At 46.4% G+C, this 17,875-nt stretch overlaps 2 long non-coding RNA genes across 2 annotated transcripts in view; one reads left to right on the forward strand and one right to left on the reverse strand.

The window, feature by feature from the left end:
• Positions 1-3,219, forward strand: part of LOC131516060 (uncharacterized) — a 23,291-nt gene extending 20,072 nt beyond the window's left edge. The window contains exons 3-4 of the long non-coding RNA XR_009263832.1: positions 2,373-2,450; positions 3,059-3,219. This is a non-coding gene — a long non-coding RNA (uncharacterized LOC131516060). The remainder of the gene's footprint in view (positions 1-2,372; positions 2,451-3,058) is intronic.
• The window catches only part of LOC131516059 (uncharacterized), a 13,985-nt gene extending 1,121 nt beyond the window's left edge, over positions 1-12,864 (reverse strand). The window contains exons 1-3 of the long non-coding RNA XR_009263831.1: positions 12,711-12,864; positions 8,972-9,069; positions 1,051-1,143 (exon numbers count right to left, since the gene is read on the reverse strand). This is a non-coding gene — a long non-coding RNA (uncharacterized LOC131516059). The remainder of the gene's footprint in view (positions 1-1,050; positions 1,144-8,971; positions 9,070-12,710) is intronic.
• Positions 12,865-17,875: the final 5,011 nt, after the last annotated feature.

A 17,875-nucleotide genomic window follows, 5' to 3' on the forward strand; every position in this document is an offset into this window, starting at 1 on the left:
GAAAACTCAGCCTTCAGAGCCAATCCCTAACAGTACATGTGTAGGCAGGTGGCCTCAGACCTTCAAGAGGATGGGTCTAGAATTAGTGTCAGGGCCTTGGAGCCCACATCTGTCAGTAACACCAGTCTTGAGTCTGCTCTCGTTTGCCCACACACAGGGTACCCTCTGCTCCGGCACCCCCTGGCCCCACGCAGCCCTCTAGCTTCACCACCCCCTTCTCCAGCACACCTGAGGGAGTGCAGCCACTGTGACCTAAGGATATTCCTTTCCCTTCCACGACTCTGAATCTCCATTTCTAATAAACAGGAGCCAATTTCTACCTGGTTGGCCTGCCCCTTGCCATTCTCATTCTGAATTAGAACTTAGAACATCACAAAACTGGAGGGGTCTCCAAGAGACCAAATGATCCACTCGTGTCCCTGGGTTCCTTTCCACTCAGATCCTGAGCAAAGATATCGCCACTCCCACCTCAAATGTTAATAATTCCATTTGGGTTCTGGTTCCTCCAAATGCTCCTGTGTTGCTTCCCCACCCCCACCCTGGATTTTGGGTACACACTGAGCTGGGCTGAAAATACTTTGGTGACAGCTGCAGGCATTTGGAGAATGCCAGGTTCCACACAGCAACATGGGGCGATGCACGGACCCTGCAAACAGAGCCCATCTGATGTGCTTGGAAGGAAAGGCCAGCAATCGCGTGGCACATGCTGGCCTCCTGCGGGGAGCGGGACAGAACCGCTGTCAGAGAGCAAGATCAGAGCAAGAGACGGCCTTCTGCTTGGAGCAGCCTGGGGTCAACTTCTGCCCAGACACCCAAATACTCACCACCCGGAGGAGGTCCACAGTGAGATTTTGATCCTCAGGCAGGTGGCTAATGGGAGGTTTATCTGAAGTTCATAGGTAAAGATCTCCTCCCCACCCATCCTCCAATACAACTATTATCCCAACACTGGGGATGGTGAATGAAACACCTACCGTCATTCCCTCCAGTGGCCCATGGCAAGTGACGGACAGCTAACAAGCTCACAGACTTCACTCCAAAGTTACTTACCCTCCGTGCCTGACAGCAGCATCTCCACTCCTGAGCCTCTGGACGGCCATTCCCAAAGTCACCATGAGTTGGAAGGATGTAGACATCACCTGGCTGGGAGGCAGAGAGCCCTGGGTGACTGAGACAGTGCAGACAGCCACTCTAAGAGGTCACCCAATCCCAAATCTCACGAGTCTCTGGGTGTCACAGAAGTGTCTGCCTAGTGGCGGGCACAGAGGTATGACCCAGGAAGGACAATTTCACCAACTTTCGATGAGCTCTAGGATAAATTCCATAACATCTAATCAGTGTTAACACTTTAGTGTTCCAAAAATATTATTGGCAAGCATTTTGTTTGGTTGTCCTGGAGAAAACTAAAGAAATAGAAGTGGGGTCCATGGCCAAAGGACTTCCCATTTGGCTGGCCGGGAGGGGGGTGGGGGGAAGGACTCAGGATTAGGTGAAAACTGAATGCAAACTATGTAACAATTCTGGAAGGTCGCTGGAAGGTCAGTAAAGACCAGATTAGAAAAAGCTGCATAAAGAAGAGAAGGCTCGAGCTGGGCCTTATTCAAAGCAAACATTTATTTAGTTATTACTGTGCACCAGGCCATACAATAAATCCCTCACCAGGCTTTGAGACAGGTCCAATCATTAACTCCATTTTACAGACATTTAGAAACATTGCCATCAAGGTTCAGGGAGGCTACCCGGAAATTAGGCATCAGCTGCTCTGATTTCAATGCCAGTTTTTCTAACCACAGCTAATACTAATTATTATTCAGCCTCCCGTAATGTTACCATCCTCCATGGAGCAGAGAGAGACAGGCAAAGGAGACAGAGGCCACGCTAAATCAACACTTAAAGGAGGGACGCCTGGGTGGCTCAGTCAGTTAAGCATCCAACTCTTGGTTTCGACTCAGGTCATGATCTCCTGGTTCGTGAGTTCAAGCCCCACATCGGGCTCGCTGCTGATAGCACAGATTCTGCCTCTCTCCCTCTCTGCCCCTCCCCTGCTCATGCTGTCTCTGCCTCTCTCAAAATAAATAAATAAACTCTAAAAAAAAAAGAGTTAAAGGTAGAAGCAGAGAGAGACACACAAAGAGATGTGGTCCCATCCTCTCTCAAAAGCAAATTTCCTCCCTAACTGCAGTAACTTTCCAATTTTTTCCCTTGTGCTCCTCTGCACTTCCAAAATTTCTCCAATGAATACATAAATGTGTGTAATAAATAGCAATCAGTATTGTATTAAAACTGTAGGGGGGGGCATAGTTGGGGAGCTTTGAAGCAGAGGAATCGGAGTTCATGATATTCTGCTAATTGCATCGTTTCATGTTACCCAGGAGGAGACTGAGACATTGAAATTGTAAGCCACTTGCTCAGGGACCCAGGGAGAAGGAGCCAAGGGGGCGAGAAACTAGGTATGTGCCTTGGTGGACGCTGTGTCATCACACTGTGTTCTGCTCATGTTTTCCAACACAGGAAGCACAGGGCACCAGGGACAGTTTAGGAAGATTGGCGGACAGGCAGGGTGGAAGGCACAGAAGAACTGAGGGCAGCTGACAGGAGAGATGCTACCAGAGAAGCGGTGGCCAGACTCCTGGACACTGAGTAGCAAGGAGCAGCAGAGACCATGTTAGACCATAACGAGGGAAACAGTTAAAGCCTCAGAAATTTATGTTCTGGAAGAGAAGACAGTAGTGCAGCTGTTGGCCTTCCCGATTGGTCTATGACCCAGATGTTGGCCAGTGCTGAACTCCAAGATCATGAAACCCAAAAGCGGAAAGAATCACCTGTTCCCCACCTCCCTCCTGTTCTGCCTCCACTGCCACAGCTCAGCAACGCTAAATTGGCAATTCTCAACCTTTTCCCTTCAGCAATGCACCTGACATTTGTTATTTACATATATAATATGCTCCTCAGATTTTGATGAAAACACATAAAAATTTTTGGTGGAAGTAAAATGCTGCACAATATTTTATTTTGCAGGTATTAATAGTAAAATGCTGGATAATATTTTATTTTGCAGGTACTAACAGAAGGATAGTCCTGTGGTTCCTGGTGTGCTATCTGTACATGTGATCATTTTTCTCCTACTCAAGAAAACACACCAGAATGCAAGTCGGTGAATTTTTGTAAAGAGATCATCTTGAATCTGCTTCCATTCATTAAAAAATTTATCAGCATTGATTCTTTCCCTATTGCTATAACAAAATACTTGTGAGACCTGTTCCAAGACAACATGTCTCTGGATAGGCAATCCCACCTCTTGCTGGGGGGGCGGGGAATTCCTTAACTCCCTAGCTGTACTCTGACCTCCCGACCACTAGGGGCACAGATGCTCAGACCCCTTCCTGACCTGGACAGTACCTTGACCTCAGTGACTTTCTGACTTCCTACCTATTGAAAAACAGGTCCCTGACACCATCTTCCCTTCCCACCCCCAACCTTCTGGCTCCATGGATCCACTTCCCTGGTCAAAATCACTGGCTTTGTTCAATCAACTCATTTGACCTAACTGGTTCTCCACTGCTCTACACATTCCACCTTGGACAAGGATTATGTGGGGTCATATTGATTTCCCAATATCTTCCATGACATAGTTATTAATAAAATGGTGAAAGGCACAGGAACAGAAAAGCTAGGGCTACAACATGGCTCAGAGGACAGAAAGTTACAGAAGGTAAACGCTAGTGCTCACAAAGGAATACACACCTAGACATTTCACCTTCTCAAGGGTCATCGCCATGTATCACACTCATGTGTTTCCCATTAACAACTTACCATCTCGCCCCTGGTCTGCCTTGTTTTTCTGTCCTACACAGCTGCGCTCACAGTTTACTTCCCTGGCAGAAATAGCATAATAACGCAACTCCCTTTGTCCAAACACCGCTCAACTACTTTCCCAAGCTTAACCCCAACCAACAGACCAATCTGTTTGCCCCCCACCAGGCCCCGTCTCATTGAGAAGCACCACAGAATGAAATGGGATCCCAAGTAAGACGTTCTGTTTTCCAGGAAAATGATGACTTTGGGACTTGGATTGATCTTCAGGTAGAGATGTTTCATAAGGAAACTGGAACTATACATCCAGGAAGTATTTATGAAGTCCCTGCCTTTATTAATGTGATATATACTTTATTCTGGTAGACAAGACAAACCTGATGTAATCTCACCAAAACTTTACAAGACCTGTTGATGCACTGACCACATTACCCTAATTGAACTGACCAGAATGGATATAATTCTGGGAGCAAGAGAACAGAATATACGAATTGAGGAAGAGTTTGGGAGGGGGGGATTCTAATGGCTACTTCTTCTGTTGTCTGAGCACATTTTCCTATTACACAGGTAGAAATTTCCTGGCATAATCATTATTGTCATTTCCTTCAACCACTGAATTAATACTTCAGAGTTCCACCTTCCACAGTCTTCAAAAGAGGAAGCCATGTGTGCCCAGCCCCTGAATTATATGATTTGTAGCTCGAAATCAGTCTTGCTTCCTTTTCGTCTATTGATTTTTATGTCTAAGCAGATTTTTCAGACAATCGTTAACTTGATTCTGAATCACGGCATCCGAGAGACCCAAGCAGGTGATGAAGGAGAAAAGAGTCACACACCGGATTAGAACGCTTTCTGGTTGCATTCTTTCCAGCTAGCAATAGCCCATGTCCACTCTGAAGGAAAATTAATGTTTATCTTGGCCTAGGGAACGAGCTGATATAAACAGAAAAGCATTTTTTAATGAGAGAAGCATCATCTCTTGCAAAGTGTCCCCCAAATCACCACAACTTAAGGTGTTTGTTTCACTGTGAGACAAACGTAAAGGGAATTGGCAAGGAAGTTGGGTCATTGATTAGACCTCAGAAATGAAAGCATCACTGTCATATTACAGATGAGTAAAGTGGGTGTGTAGAGGGAAGGCAGGATGTTTATGTGGGTCAAGGACCCAAGATTATGTGACATTCTCTGCACACCCCCCCCCCGCCACCAGGTGGCATCACTTATTCATGCCTCGTTATCTCAGCATTTATTAAGTACCTGTTATGCACCAGGCCCTAGAAACCAGGATGTGGTTTCTACCAAGAAGTTTCCGGACTAATGGGGAGAGGAACAAATCTGCCAGCCCTGTTAGGACGATGGAGTTTTGCCCAGCAGACCCCAGCAAGGAGCCCAGTTGGCAGACTGCTCTGATGACCTCTGAGAGACCCAACTGCTGAGCTGATGATGACTAGAGAGAAGGAATGGGCTCAAGAAATGTTGAGCAGGTAAAACCAGCAGAGCTGCTGGTGGATGGGATGCATGCAGTAGCACAGGTAGGTTCTGAGTGCCCCCAAGATCTTTCTTTTTGTGTCTTTTTTTTGACATTTGTTCATTTTTGAGAGGCAGAGAGCAAGCAGAGGTGGGGCAGAGAGAGAGAGAGAGAGAGAGAGAGAGGGAGACACAGAATCGGAAGCAGGCTCCAGGATCTGAGCCATCAGCACAGAGCCTAACGCGGGCCTCGAACCCCCAAGCCGTGAGATCATGACCTGAGCTGTAGTCAGACACTTAACCGACTGAGCCACCGAGGTGTCCCAAATATTCTTTGTGTCTTGAGTGATCAATTGCTGGAATAAGAAATGGAATGTGGTGACGAAAGGTGCAAGTTCCAGAATGCAAGTTAGAATGGAAAAAGCAAGAGAGAGCCACACACAAATGCTCTGAGAGCAGATGGAAGGAGCAGTTCACTTCCAGCTGGGGACGCCGGGAAGGCTTCCTGACAGATGTGATGTCGGAATGGGGTAGGATATGAGGAGGTGAAAACAGGGGAGGAAGGCATTCTGGGTAAGGGCCCAACACAGGCAAAGCAGACAAGGGTCTGGGGGAATGGAGGGTAACCCAATGTGGCTGAAACAGATAGTAGGGGGGATGGGATAGTGGGAAGTGTGGCTGGATAGGTGGCCCACTTCCCGCACAGGGCCTGGGATACCGGAGAAAGGGTTATGGAGTCCCTGAAGGCAGAGGGAGAGGGCAAAGGTTATTGAGTGCGAGGGTGATGAGATCAAAGCAGAACTCTAGAAGATACTTTCCCAATTTACTCAGACTTCTATCATCTTCCTGCACCTGATCCAAGAACAGAGGAGGCAATTCCACTGCTTGGGAGACTTGAAAATGAACACAAATGAAATTAAATCAAACCCCTTCCACATTCCTCTGGCTGGCCTCTCTCCAGGAAGGGCAGATGGAAAGAGGTGGCCATGGCTAATTCTTGCCCTTTGACCCTGAACGGTGATCAAGCTGCCCCTTGGAGCTTCCTAGGTGGGTCTCTGATCAACTGATGAGGAGTGCTCAATGGCCAGAAAAAATGTCCACCCCTGAGGAAAGGGAGCGCTTTCTGGAGAAACTAGGGTGACAAGCTGGCCTTCTGGAGTCTTCTTGCAAAAGGGTTGGAGGAGGAGAGAAGGAATGAGACTGAGGAATGCATTGCCTTGCTCCTGGCAAACCCGACTCTGTGTCGGGCAGGAGCTGACCAGACTGCAGGTGCCCAGGGAGCCAAGCACCCCTTCTCCACTGCCCACAGCAGCCTCAGGGCACTGAATTGGGCCCAGCCAGTTGACTGCTGGGTTTGTGCAAGTGAGAGACAGGCTACTGAAGGTAGAAAATGAGTACAGGCATGAGAAAAGCCCCAGGAATCCTACAGGCACAAACCTTGGAGCCAGAGTCCCTGGTGTTCCGGCTCAGGCCACACTTGCACATCCAAAGTCTGGTGCCCTCGAGCCCCCGGGCCACCTGGAATGTGCCTTCTCTGAGGACGATGGCCACTCAGGCTTATCCCTGGACTCATTCTTTGTGCCAGAACCATGAACAGGACCTATTTTTTAACACAGTAGGAGACAGACAGACTTGGGTGACTCAGTCAGTGAGCAGGAGGGAGGGGGTGGGAGTATGAGAGCCTCGAACAAAGTATGTGGATGGATTGATGTCCATTAATAATGGGTAACTTTAATGAACCGTGTCCATATAAAATATTCCACTCTACACCTAGCTACATGTCTATGTTTGTGTGCATATGTGTGCGTCATATACAAAGTGATTAAACTATACCATCTCTTACCTTTCTTGTTCAAATTGTAGTTGCTGCTGTGAAGTGGTTTGTTTATTGGGCCTTACATTTTTTTACAGGAGTAGTTGCTTAGAACCTTGCCACAGAGATCTGGGGTTTGCACCACCCCACTGCATCAACTCCCTGTATTCTGGCAACTGTGACCCAATTTCCTTTTATGAAAATCAACTTGCCCTAATTTGCTCGGTAGAACTGTAAACCAGAGCGACATTCTTTCCCCTAGCTGAAGGGTTAGGCACATCATCAAAGCCAGACAAATTAAACTCACTCTCTTTCTCTCTCTCCCTCTCTCTCTCTTCCTCCTACTCTCTTTTGGGACTTTGTGTCTTGAGCAGTGATACATGGAAAGAAATAAATTATCAGAGCTTTGTTATAAATAACAGCTACTTCATTATTTTCACACAAAATAACACATAATCACACACAAAAAAATAACAATTCTACATCACTCCTGAAATCAGAAGAGTATGTAGACAGTCAAACCTAGGAGGGAGGAGATGGGGGTTGCATACAGTAACTCAGATCTTTACCATGGAGAGAGCTAAGGGCCGGGCAGTATGGCCACGCTCTTCCCTTCTCCCACCCTCCTGCTGCCTTAAAGCTTTTGATATGAAGCAACAAAGGTTTGGTCACTGATTAGGGGAAAGACAGAAGAAAAATTAGCTATAATACTTTCCTTTTATACTTCCCTATACATCAGGCACTGTGTATATATTATATAATTTAAGGCAATAAATTCACCATGTTGGTGCCATTATGTCCATTTCATTGGGAAATAAGGCACAGGAGACAGCACTGCTGTCTTTCCCTAGTTGGATTCTGAAATGTGTAGATATCACAAAAACGATTCTGTCTGTGGCCATAATTGTTTGGCTAATGCAGATCCCTGGGCTTATCACATATCATATAGGGGGTGATTTGCAGACACACTGAGCTAAGAAGCACATATTCATAAAAACCAAACATACAGAGTGTGAAATGACTAAATAATAGCACCAGGTATAATACGAAATTAACTACCCAGTCCCCAAAGATTAATATCAAAGGCAACTTTGTCTATCGGGCTGAATATTGAACGTAGGAATCACATGGATATCCTTCCATCAGGTGTAGCTGGACAAAATAACTGCTGGGCATGGGGGTCATACACAGGCTGGCCCTCAGATGTGCCACCGAGCCTCTTACTAGCTGCTGATCTCAGAGTCCTGGGTTGGGGAGTAGGAGGGGAAAGGGAAGGAGGCCATATTTGGGGGCTGGGCCTGAAAGAATGACCTGGAAATGCCAGCCCTGTTTCCTTAAGAGATAAGAGATCTGAAGCACATGGGGTCCCCGAATGGATTCATCCATGCAGAAGTGTCTAGATTCCTACTGCTTCACTAACTCTGACTGTCCAGCCTTCCACGAGCACCTGTAAGCTCCAACTAACCGCCTAAGTTAGCTGGACTGTTCCTGTTGCTTACAACCAGACGCCTGCCTCCCAGAGGCCCTGAAGAAGAACAAGGTAAACAAACTTCCAGGCTATATTAAAAAAAAAAAACAACATGCCAGTCACATTTGGGGTGTACCACAGTCTTCAGGGGGCGGGACAGGTAAGCCTCTAGAACATCCTTCTTTCAACCAGGAACCACTTAGTGGGTACCCATTAGTGCTGATCCCAAGACAACCATCTTCAAAGAAAGAGAATAGAAAATCATTTTATCCTGTGCTATCTACCCTGTTCTCAAACAGGTCCTTGGATTTACAGTGTCCTTGGGGGCGGGGGGGAGCGGATGGTGGGCACAGGTTATGTTTCAGTCAGTTTTGCTGCGAGTCAGTATTAAATTATTCCCTAAAACTTACTAAGTATCGCAAAATGTTGTCTTAATCGTTCTCACCCTCTTGCCGCAGGGTTTTGGAACATGTTCTCTTGGAGGCTGAGTTGAGCAGACACAGACTACCTAAGGGACAGGCATGAGAAGCACAGAATTGAAGTAATTTCTAGTTTAAAAAAAAAAAAAAGTAATACACTTTTGAGCATTTGTGTCTAGCCCCAATAAATGGAGTACAGTGAAAAGGTCCCAGTTTTTAATGATTGTCATAATATTGGCATCTGTTTCTTGAAAGCCTGCTTGCTATCAACCTGTAAAACTATTTTAGGTTCTTTTCATTTATTGTAGCATAGATGTAGCATGTAATCCTCACTGGTGAAGAAACAACTCAGAGTGGCTGAGACGTGTCCAGTGCCTCCCAGCTGTCGACAAGGAGAAGCAAGAAACTGAAGTCAGGTCTTTCCAAACCCAAAGCCTAAGTCTTTCCCCAGCTTCCCTTGATAATGAATCTAATAATAAGTGACTCTGAGATATGTGACATCCCAAAGGGAGTTTAATCCAACCCTCTCTTTTTAAAAAAAAAAATGCTTATTTTTTAGAGAGAGAGACAGAGAGACAGAGAGAGCACGCAAGAGTGAGGGGGGTGGGGCAGAGAGGAAGACAGAGGATACTAAGTGGGCTCTGTGCTAACAGCAGAGAGCCGGATGTGGGACTCAAATTCACAAACTGTGAGACCATGACCTGAGCCAAAGTCGTAGGCTTAACTGACTGAGCCACCCAGGTGCCCCCAATCCTCTCTTTTTCTAAATGAGAACACTGAGGCCCAGGGCAGCGGGCTGGATCTTGACTAGCGTCAGAATGGGGACTAGAACTCTGGGTCTCCTGAATCCCAAACCATTTCTCCTCCCTCCTCCCATCCTACAAGAAACCGTCCCTGAGTCCGTCCTGCTGCAGAAGAAATTGATGAGCTTTTTTTCTGCAATATTTCATGCAAACATTAAATCTCATATGAGGCATACATGAACTCCCATCCCTCCCTCCTTCCCCCCAATGTTTCCATCTTTTCAACGCGTCCACATCCTGAACGACCTCCCAGATCCTCCTGCCCTTGCCCCAGAGCCGTGGCCGGTGAAGGCTGTGGCGGGTGCATATTGGAGCATGGAGTCATTCAGGAGTGGCCAGGAACAGCAGGGAACCCAGGAGAGAGCCAAGTGCGGCTGGTCTGAAGAGCAGAACATCAGCTGGCACTTCAGAAGGCTACTGTCAGCACAGTGAGGGCAGAGCAGGCCCCAAGGAGTGAGAGTGGCCACATGACTCCAGCCGCCAGCAAGAGCCAGAACATGACAAGGCTTAACTGTCCCCATAAGCACTGCGGTTGGAACAGGTGTTCCGGCAGCTGACTAGGCAGCTCAGCTCCCAGCAGGAACATGGGGGTGGGGCTGACTCCTCAGGGAATTGCAGAAGCTCGAGGAAGAGACAACCAGACCCTTGCAAAGCAGTTGCAAGTAGCAGCCTGGGATAAAGGTACTTAATCCCAGTGGGATGGAAACCCCTGACCTTCAGCCAGTCAGACAAAGACTAAAGGCTGCACGGTATAGGGCCATGTGACCCAAAGAGTGGTCCTCAGATGAAGCATCAGCATCACCCAACATGCACATTCTCGGGCCCCACCGCAGACCTACTGAATCAGAATCTGCATTTTCGCAAGATCCCCGGATGACTTCATGCACATTAAAGTTCTAGAAAAGCTAGCGTAGGATGACAGTTCTCAAAGTGTGGTTCCAACACCACAAGTAGCAGCTTCCCCTGAGAACTTGTTAGAAATGCAAGTTGGCAGTCCCCTGTTTCCTGGACCTCTGCAGATGGGACTTGGCAAACAGTTTTAAAGAACCATCCAGGTGGTTCTGAAGCACAGTGAAGTTTGAGTGGCACCGATTTAGGGTACTGCTTATGCATTTTGGAAGGCGGTAGTTTGGAGGCATCTCAGAAAAGGCGTCCTGATTACAGCTTGGAAGGAGGATCCAGAACGTTGGCTCTGGCCAGCAGCATCTGTCGCTGTTCAACATCTTAGCATAGTTATCCACAGAGACCAGTTCCAGAATCTAGGCTCCTCCCCAGCCCTGGGAGTCCCAAGCTTTAGACCTGAGCTGGTCAGTAATGATCATTCCATATTAGTGTACCCTACTTAGGTAAGCTGGACCCCAGATGAAAAAAGAAAAGCAGAGGTGTATCATCCATGTGGCAGCTCTCTGCCCTTCTTAAGGACCAGGACTGATCAGCCAGAACTTCATTCCTTGACCCGTGGAAATCCTAGGATCCTCCCCCAAGATTCCTGGGTGTTCCTGCAAAGTTTCTGATCTCAGGGTTTCTTCCAGGTTCGGGTTCCTATAGATCAGGTCAGCAGTCAGATAACCTCATTCACCCTCGCATGCACCCTGTGGGTAGGGATCCATCCCACTGGTGGTTTCATGTTGAAAGGAAAGGAAAGGAAAGGAAAGGAAAGGAAAGGAAAGGAAAGGAAAGGAAAGGAAAGGAAAGGAAAGGAAAGGAAAGGAAAGGAAAGGAAAGGAAAGGAAAGGAAAGAAAGGAAGGAAGAAAGAAAGAAAGAAAGAAAGAAAGAAAGAAAGAAAGAAAGAAAGAAAGAAAGAAAAGGAAAGAAGAAAGAAGGAAGGAAGGAAGGAAGGAAGGAAGGAAGGAAGGAAGGAAGAAGGAAGGAAGGAAGGAGGAAATAAGGAAGGAAGGAAAGAAAGAAGAAGGAAGAAAGAGAGAAGGAAAGGGAGGGAGGGAAGAAGGAAGAAAAGAAGAGGAAATAAAGGAAAGGAAATAAAAGGAAAGAAAGGAAAAGAAAAGAAAAAAGAAAGGAAGGAAGGAATAAACAAGGAAAGGGAGGGAGGGAGGAAGGAAGGAAAGAAAGAAGAGGAAAGAAAGAAGAAGGAAGAAAGAAAGGGAGAAAGAAACGAAGAAGGAAAGAGAGAAGGAAAGGGAGGGAGGGAGGAATGAAGGAAAGAAGAGGAAAGAAAGGAAGGAAGAAAGGGAGAAAGAAAGGAAGAAAGAGAAGGAAAGGGAGGGAAGGAGGGAAGAAAGAATGAAAGAAGAGGAAAGGAAAGAAAGGAAAGGAAAGGAAAGGAAAGGAAAGGAAAGGAAAGGAAAGGAAAGGAAAGGAAAGGAAAACCTGCCATAGGATTTTAGAGGTGGCAGACTTTCCAAAGTTACTGTGGAAAGGGACTATGTCACAAAAACATAAATCATTTGTAATTGAGTAACATCACCCCATTCTTAAAAGCAAGACCCTACCATTGTGTTCTGACATTCTCCTCCCCTTCTCACCTCCCTCCCTTTTTTCTGCCGCCCCTTCATCACCCACCTGCTGCTTATTTATAATGCACAGAGCTTGTTTCTTGACTCTCACTAATGTCTGCCTGCAACATCTCCTCTTCTAAACCAAGCAAGATATTTTTCTAAATAAAACATTTTCTTTCCTCATGCTAACTCCAATGTCAACTAAAACAGACAGAAAAGACAGAGAAATTGGATGCAGTTCTGCTCCACTGGAGCACGCGGTCCTCCTCCTTTCCACTCCACCCTTTCAAGAGTCTTAATCATGCCTCCTTGTCCCATTTTCTTAACCTAACTCTGAGATCTCTTCTTTCATTTATAATAATTTGGGTTATTTTCTCTCCTTCCTTCATCGGAGACCAAAATCTCCTTCCTGGGACTTCTGTGTTGTATAAGGCTAACCATTACCCACAACACAGCCTGGAATTATATACCTCTTATCTGTGGGTCCTTTCTAAGGCAGCTGGTAGCTTCATACGAAAGCTGGAATCTGGCTGTCATTACTGTAAAGGCTGGTGTCCCTTCCAATATCTGGGGACTTACGGATCCCAGAAGGAGCTCTATAACTCTTCCCGCCCCCAACCCCACCATAGCTCTCTCTCTCTCTCCTTCCCTGAACTATCACAATAGTACTGTAAATGACGTCACCAATTTGGCCCCTCGCCACCCACCACCCCACCCCCCTACCCCCAAGTCCTCTGGTTCCTACTGATAGAGTCAGCCTCGTGCCCACGAATCTTCTATGGCTCCCACTTGCCTATACAACAACACCAACCTCCCCCGCCCCCCTCTCAAATTCCCACTAAAATAAGAAAGGAGTAGTCGAAGGAAAATGGAATCCTTGGAAGCTGGACAGAGAAGAGACAGCACTGCCCTCTCGTCATGGAGGGAGGAACAGGGCAGAGTTGGTGTCCATGCCACACAGTAGGACATGCAGTGCAAGCCATGAAGCTAACCCAAGGGAGAAGGGTGAGAAACATCTGGGGCCACCTTGTCACCCACGGAAGGTTGGCTGTGGCTTCGCATTGTGGATGTATTTATTATGCAAAAAGCTGGAATAAGAAAAAAGGTAGAGATAGATTTTGGACATGGGGCACGTAGAAAAATAAACCAGTTCGAAGGCCAGTTTGCAAAGAGAATACATGCTCTCTAAGAAATGTTTCTGTTTTGTAATGTTATACTCCCTAAGATAAAGGGCCGTGTGAATGCCTGCGTTGGGATCTTATTTCCAAAATAATCTCTGTTCAGTTCGCTTCTCCTGAATATGGTGTAAAGGTTTTATTTATCGAGTGTTTTGTGCAGTCTTTTGTTTGGTCATACACCTGTGGCCCGTGCTTCAGGATCCATGCTGCCTGAGATAGAAAGCTCTGGAATCCACCATATGGGTTAAATCACTGTGTGTGGCCCCCTGATGGCCCATGGGCTATACAGCATCGTTTTGATTTTGCTGATAAAGGGCTGGGAGCAGCTGAGGGAACCATCTCAGGGGCTGGGAAGACACTAGTTAAGAACATCCCTTGGCCACCTACAGCAGAAAATCAGGATTTTCCTGTATTCAAAGGCCAAAGCTAACTCCAGGGAAGCATTCAGAAGAGGAGTTGAATATTGAAAAGCATAGATGAGGTGGAGACAAAGCCACAGCCATTTGGCCCGCAGGAGAGGCATCAGGGCTGTGGTCATTTCGGTGATGGAATGGAGGGATAGCTTGTCCAGGCAGGCTGGTGAGGAGGAAAGAGCAAGCATGGACCAGGTTTGGATTCAGAAAGACTAGGATTTGAATCCTCACTCTTGTTACTCACCAAATTATTGGCTAGTATCTCAATTTAAGGCTTAGCTTCCTCATCTGAGAAATGGGGATCAAAGCGCCCAGCCCCTAAGACTTCACAGAAGGATAGACATAAAGGTGTCAAATATCTGATCTGTGCTCAGAAAGTGCTATTTCCTTTCACCCTTCCCTCCTGCCTTCTCATTTCCATCCCTCCCTCCAATAACCTAGCCCTAGAAATGAGATAAAATCTCATGTGTTCTCCCCCAGAAGGACATCACACACAAACTCTGACAAAGATGTGAGTGCTTGCAAATAATCCTAAAGGAACTCTATCCAGGGTGTAAAGAAATCCCTAGAAGGCCAATGTCATCCCCAGCTTCTGAGGGATTGTGACAAGCAGCGGTGGGGAATCAGGACACAAAGATGACTGACGTTCATCTAACATTTTCAAAGTTGCAAGGAAATTTTCCCAAAACCACATGTTATCTCATCCCAAAACAGGCATCTTGCTCCTCTGTGAAATGATGGGATCACCACCATCCCTTCATAAGAAACATGGCATCCACTTAACTGCCTCAGAAATACTGCAGGACGTTAACAGACAGGGACAGACGAGAGGACCGGTGATTTGCGGATCTAGTTGGGATGCTGGAGGGCTGTTCAAAAATTTGACAATGACTGTAGTGGTTCACACTAGAAGTCACCAAGCAGGGCCCTTCGTGAGGTACCTCCATCCCCTGACTTCCAGATGCTTCTATCCCACAGGTCTGTGCTGTGATTGGAGCCTGAGCCTCGGTTCCCTTTTCCATGGCACCTATGCTGGAAACAGCCTTCTGGTGACCCCCTTGAGAGCAGAGAAACACCTTCCCTGATAGGAAAGCATGATGTCTGTGTCTGGCAAACACAGGCCCCCACAGGGTGCCTTGAGGGGCTCCTGGTGACTCAGAGAGGAGAATGTCACCTCCTGAATCACCAGGGCTGCTCTGGCCAGCTGGTTCAGCTGCTCTTCAAAATCTCCTCCTCAGATCTTGACAAGCTCTTCAGTGACAACACAACCAGGGGCCACTGGGAGATGTTTTGTCTGTCTTTATTCCCACTTTGCTACCTATACACAGCATGACCCACACGACAGTCTTGGGTCAGTGAAATGATGGGGGAATTTGACAGCTAACCTAAAAGGAAACATTTCTTTATGTTGGACATAATCAATTTTGATTAAGAAATCCATCCAGAGAGACTCCTGGGAGGCTCAGTTGGTTAAGCATCCCCGACTCTTGATTTCAGATCAGGTCATGATCTCACAGTTCGTGAGTTCAAGCCTCACATCAGGTTCCATGCTGGCAGTGGGGAGCTTACTTGGGCTTTTCTCTCTCTCTTTCTCTCTCTCTCTCTCTCTCTCTCCCTCTCTCTCTCTCTCTGCCCCTCCCCTTCTTGCTCTCACTCTCTCTCTCTAAAATAAACTTTAAAGAAAGAAAGAAAGAAAGAAAGAAAGAAAGAAAGAAAGAAAGAAAGAAAAGAAAAAGAAAAAGAAAAAGAAAAAGAAAAAGAAAAAGAAAAAGAAAAAGAAAAAGAAAAGAAAAAGAAATCCATCCAGAGCAGGCTTGAAATCACCATACCAGGATTCTCTACAAACAGAGGCATTCTGGCAAAAAAAAAAAAAAAAAAGTTCTGTACAGAAGATCCTTCCTGCATCAGAGGCCCCTGGTCTGTTTGCCTTCTTGCCTGATTGCTCCAGACAGAGCAGGGCTAGAACAAGGATCTAACACAGCCCAGCTGATTCAAGTCTGGACAACACCAGGATGTGGGAGTTACAGAAAGCCAGAATCACTGCATGAGAAAAACCACAGACAAACTGGAATTTACTTCAGTAAAAGAGATCCTTGCTTGTTTTAACTTTCAGCCAGACTTGTGGTTTTTATTCACTGAGTCCCAGGAAACACCAGGCAGAGGGAACACGGTTATGCCAGAAAGAAAACATGCTTTGGAACCATGGTCTGGCCTCCCTCGACCTCAGTTTCCTCATCAGGAAAATGGGAGTAATACCAGATCTAGCACATAGGTTTGCTGTGAGATTAAACATATTGTGTAGGGGCGCCCAGGTGGCTCAGTCAGTTAAGCATCCCCAACTGTCGATTTCGGCTCTGGTCATGATCTCATGGTTTGTGAGATTGAGCCCCACGTTGGACTCTGGGCTGACAGTGCAGAGCCTGCTTGGGATTCTCTTTCTCTCCCTCTCTCTCTCTCTCTCTGCCTCTGCCCTACTGGTTTTCTCTCTCTCTCTCTCTCAAAATAAATGAACTTTTAAAAAAGCATATTGTGTAGATTGCATTCCTGGCCTCAGTTTTCATCTCTCCTGCACACTTTGCCCTGTGTGACTTTGAAGCTGTCCCCTCCCTGCCCACCACCTCTTTCCCATCCTTTAACTTTGGGTTTGGCCCCATCCTTTGCTTTGACCGATTGAACAAGGTGGCCATGACATGTACCAGTTCCTAGCATAAACCATAAGAGGCCTTGCATTTTTCCCTTTGTTCTCTTGTGCCTCTGCCATAGGCAAGAGAAGAGCTTGCCATGGCTAAATGACTCATCCCAGGAGGGTGAGACACATGAGGCAGAGCCCCACCCCCCACCAGTGACTAGCACCTGAAACAGAGCTATCCTGGCAAAGGTGTAGACCTACAATAAGAAGAAATACCCAAGCAAATCCAGTTCTGCTCAGTTTGGATCAGCCAAACTGCACAAATCTGAGCAATTCTAACTGCTTGAGGTTTCTCAAGCTACTGGATTTTGGAATGGTTTGTTACACAGCATCACCATTGCAACAGCTAACCAATACAACATACCTTTATACACACACACGTGCATGCATGCATGAGGTTATCTCTCACAGAACTCAGTGTATAGTGATGCCCAATACATACTAATGTCCTTCCCTCTCCCCACTACATTCCAAGTTCTATGATACATTCTGGAAATACAGAGATAAATGAGACCCTCGGGAAATGTTCAGGATGGTGGAATAAGAACCATAATGTATCAGTTCAAGTCCTAGATCCCTCACAGAAAATTAATGGAAGCTGTAGAAAGGAAAAGCAATGAGCGACTGCCTTCTCTTCCCCAATTTTGCACTAAAATAGGATTAAATAGATGCTCTCCTCAAACAGAGATGTCTTTTCTGTTTCCTGGGACCACATCCCTCTGACACTTTCATGAGTCTGGAAAGAAAGACTCCTTCAAGATGGGAAGAGTTTTGAGGGCTGTATCTGTTCTTTGCCTTATATTAGGTTTCTGTTCGAGACCTCAGCAGCCAGCGTGGTTTTGGTGGGGTCAGAGAATGTCGCAAATCTAGCTAACTTGAGCTCGAAGCTGAAGCCCTTCACGGGAGATAAAAGGACTTTTTTCTTTATCAGTGTTGAAGAAAGTAGTTCAAAAGTGGACCTATTTTTGTGAAGACAAAGGTATACTCTCCGTAGCTGCCTACCCTCATGAAAAGAAACAGTTCTTGATGGGGACTTTGCCGTGGAAGAATCAAATCCACTAGGAGGCAAAGCGTGCAGATATTAGTGATTTTATCACCAGCTATGTAATGCCTGTCATTGAATCCAGTAATGGTACAGCCCAATAATACCCTTCGTGTTCTTAAATCTCTCCTGTCAGGGGAGCTTTAAGGATGGTTTCTATTCTTTACCCTTTTGAAATGACCATTCAATGATTTGCTATGAGAGAAGCCTCAGCCTGACAGAGAATTATTGGCTTTTTACTTGTCAGCTCAGAGAAAACGTCTATGTGATGCCACTGGCAGCCGAAGCGGCTGGCAGACAAAAGGGCACCGAG

This window comes from Neofelis nebulosa, chromosome 7, assembly GCF_028018385.1.
Source record: "Neofelis nebulosa isolate mNeoNeb1 chromosome 7, mNeoNeb1.pri, whole genome shotgun sequence".
In the NCBI taxonomy this organism is placed as follows: domain Eukaryota; kingdom Metazoa; phylum Chordata; class Mammalia; order Carnivora; family Felidae; genus Neofelis; species Neofelis nebulosa.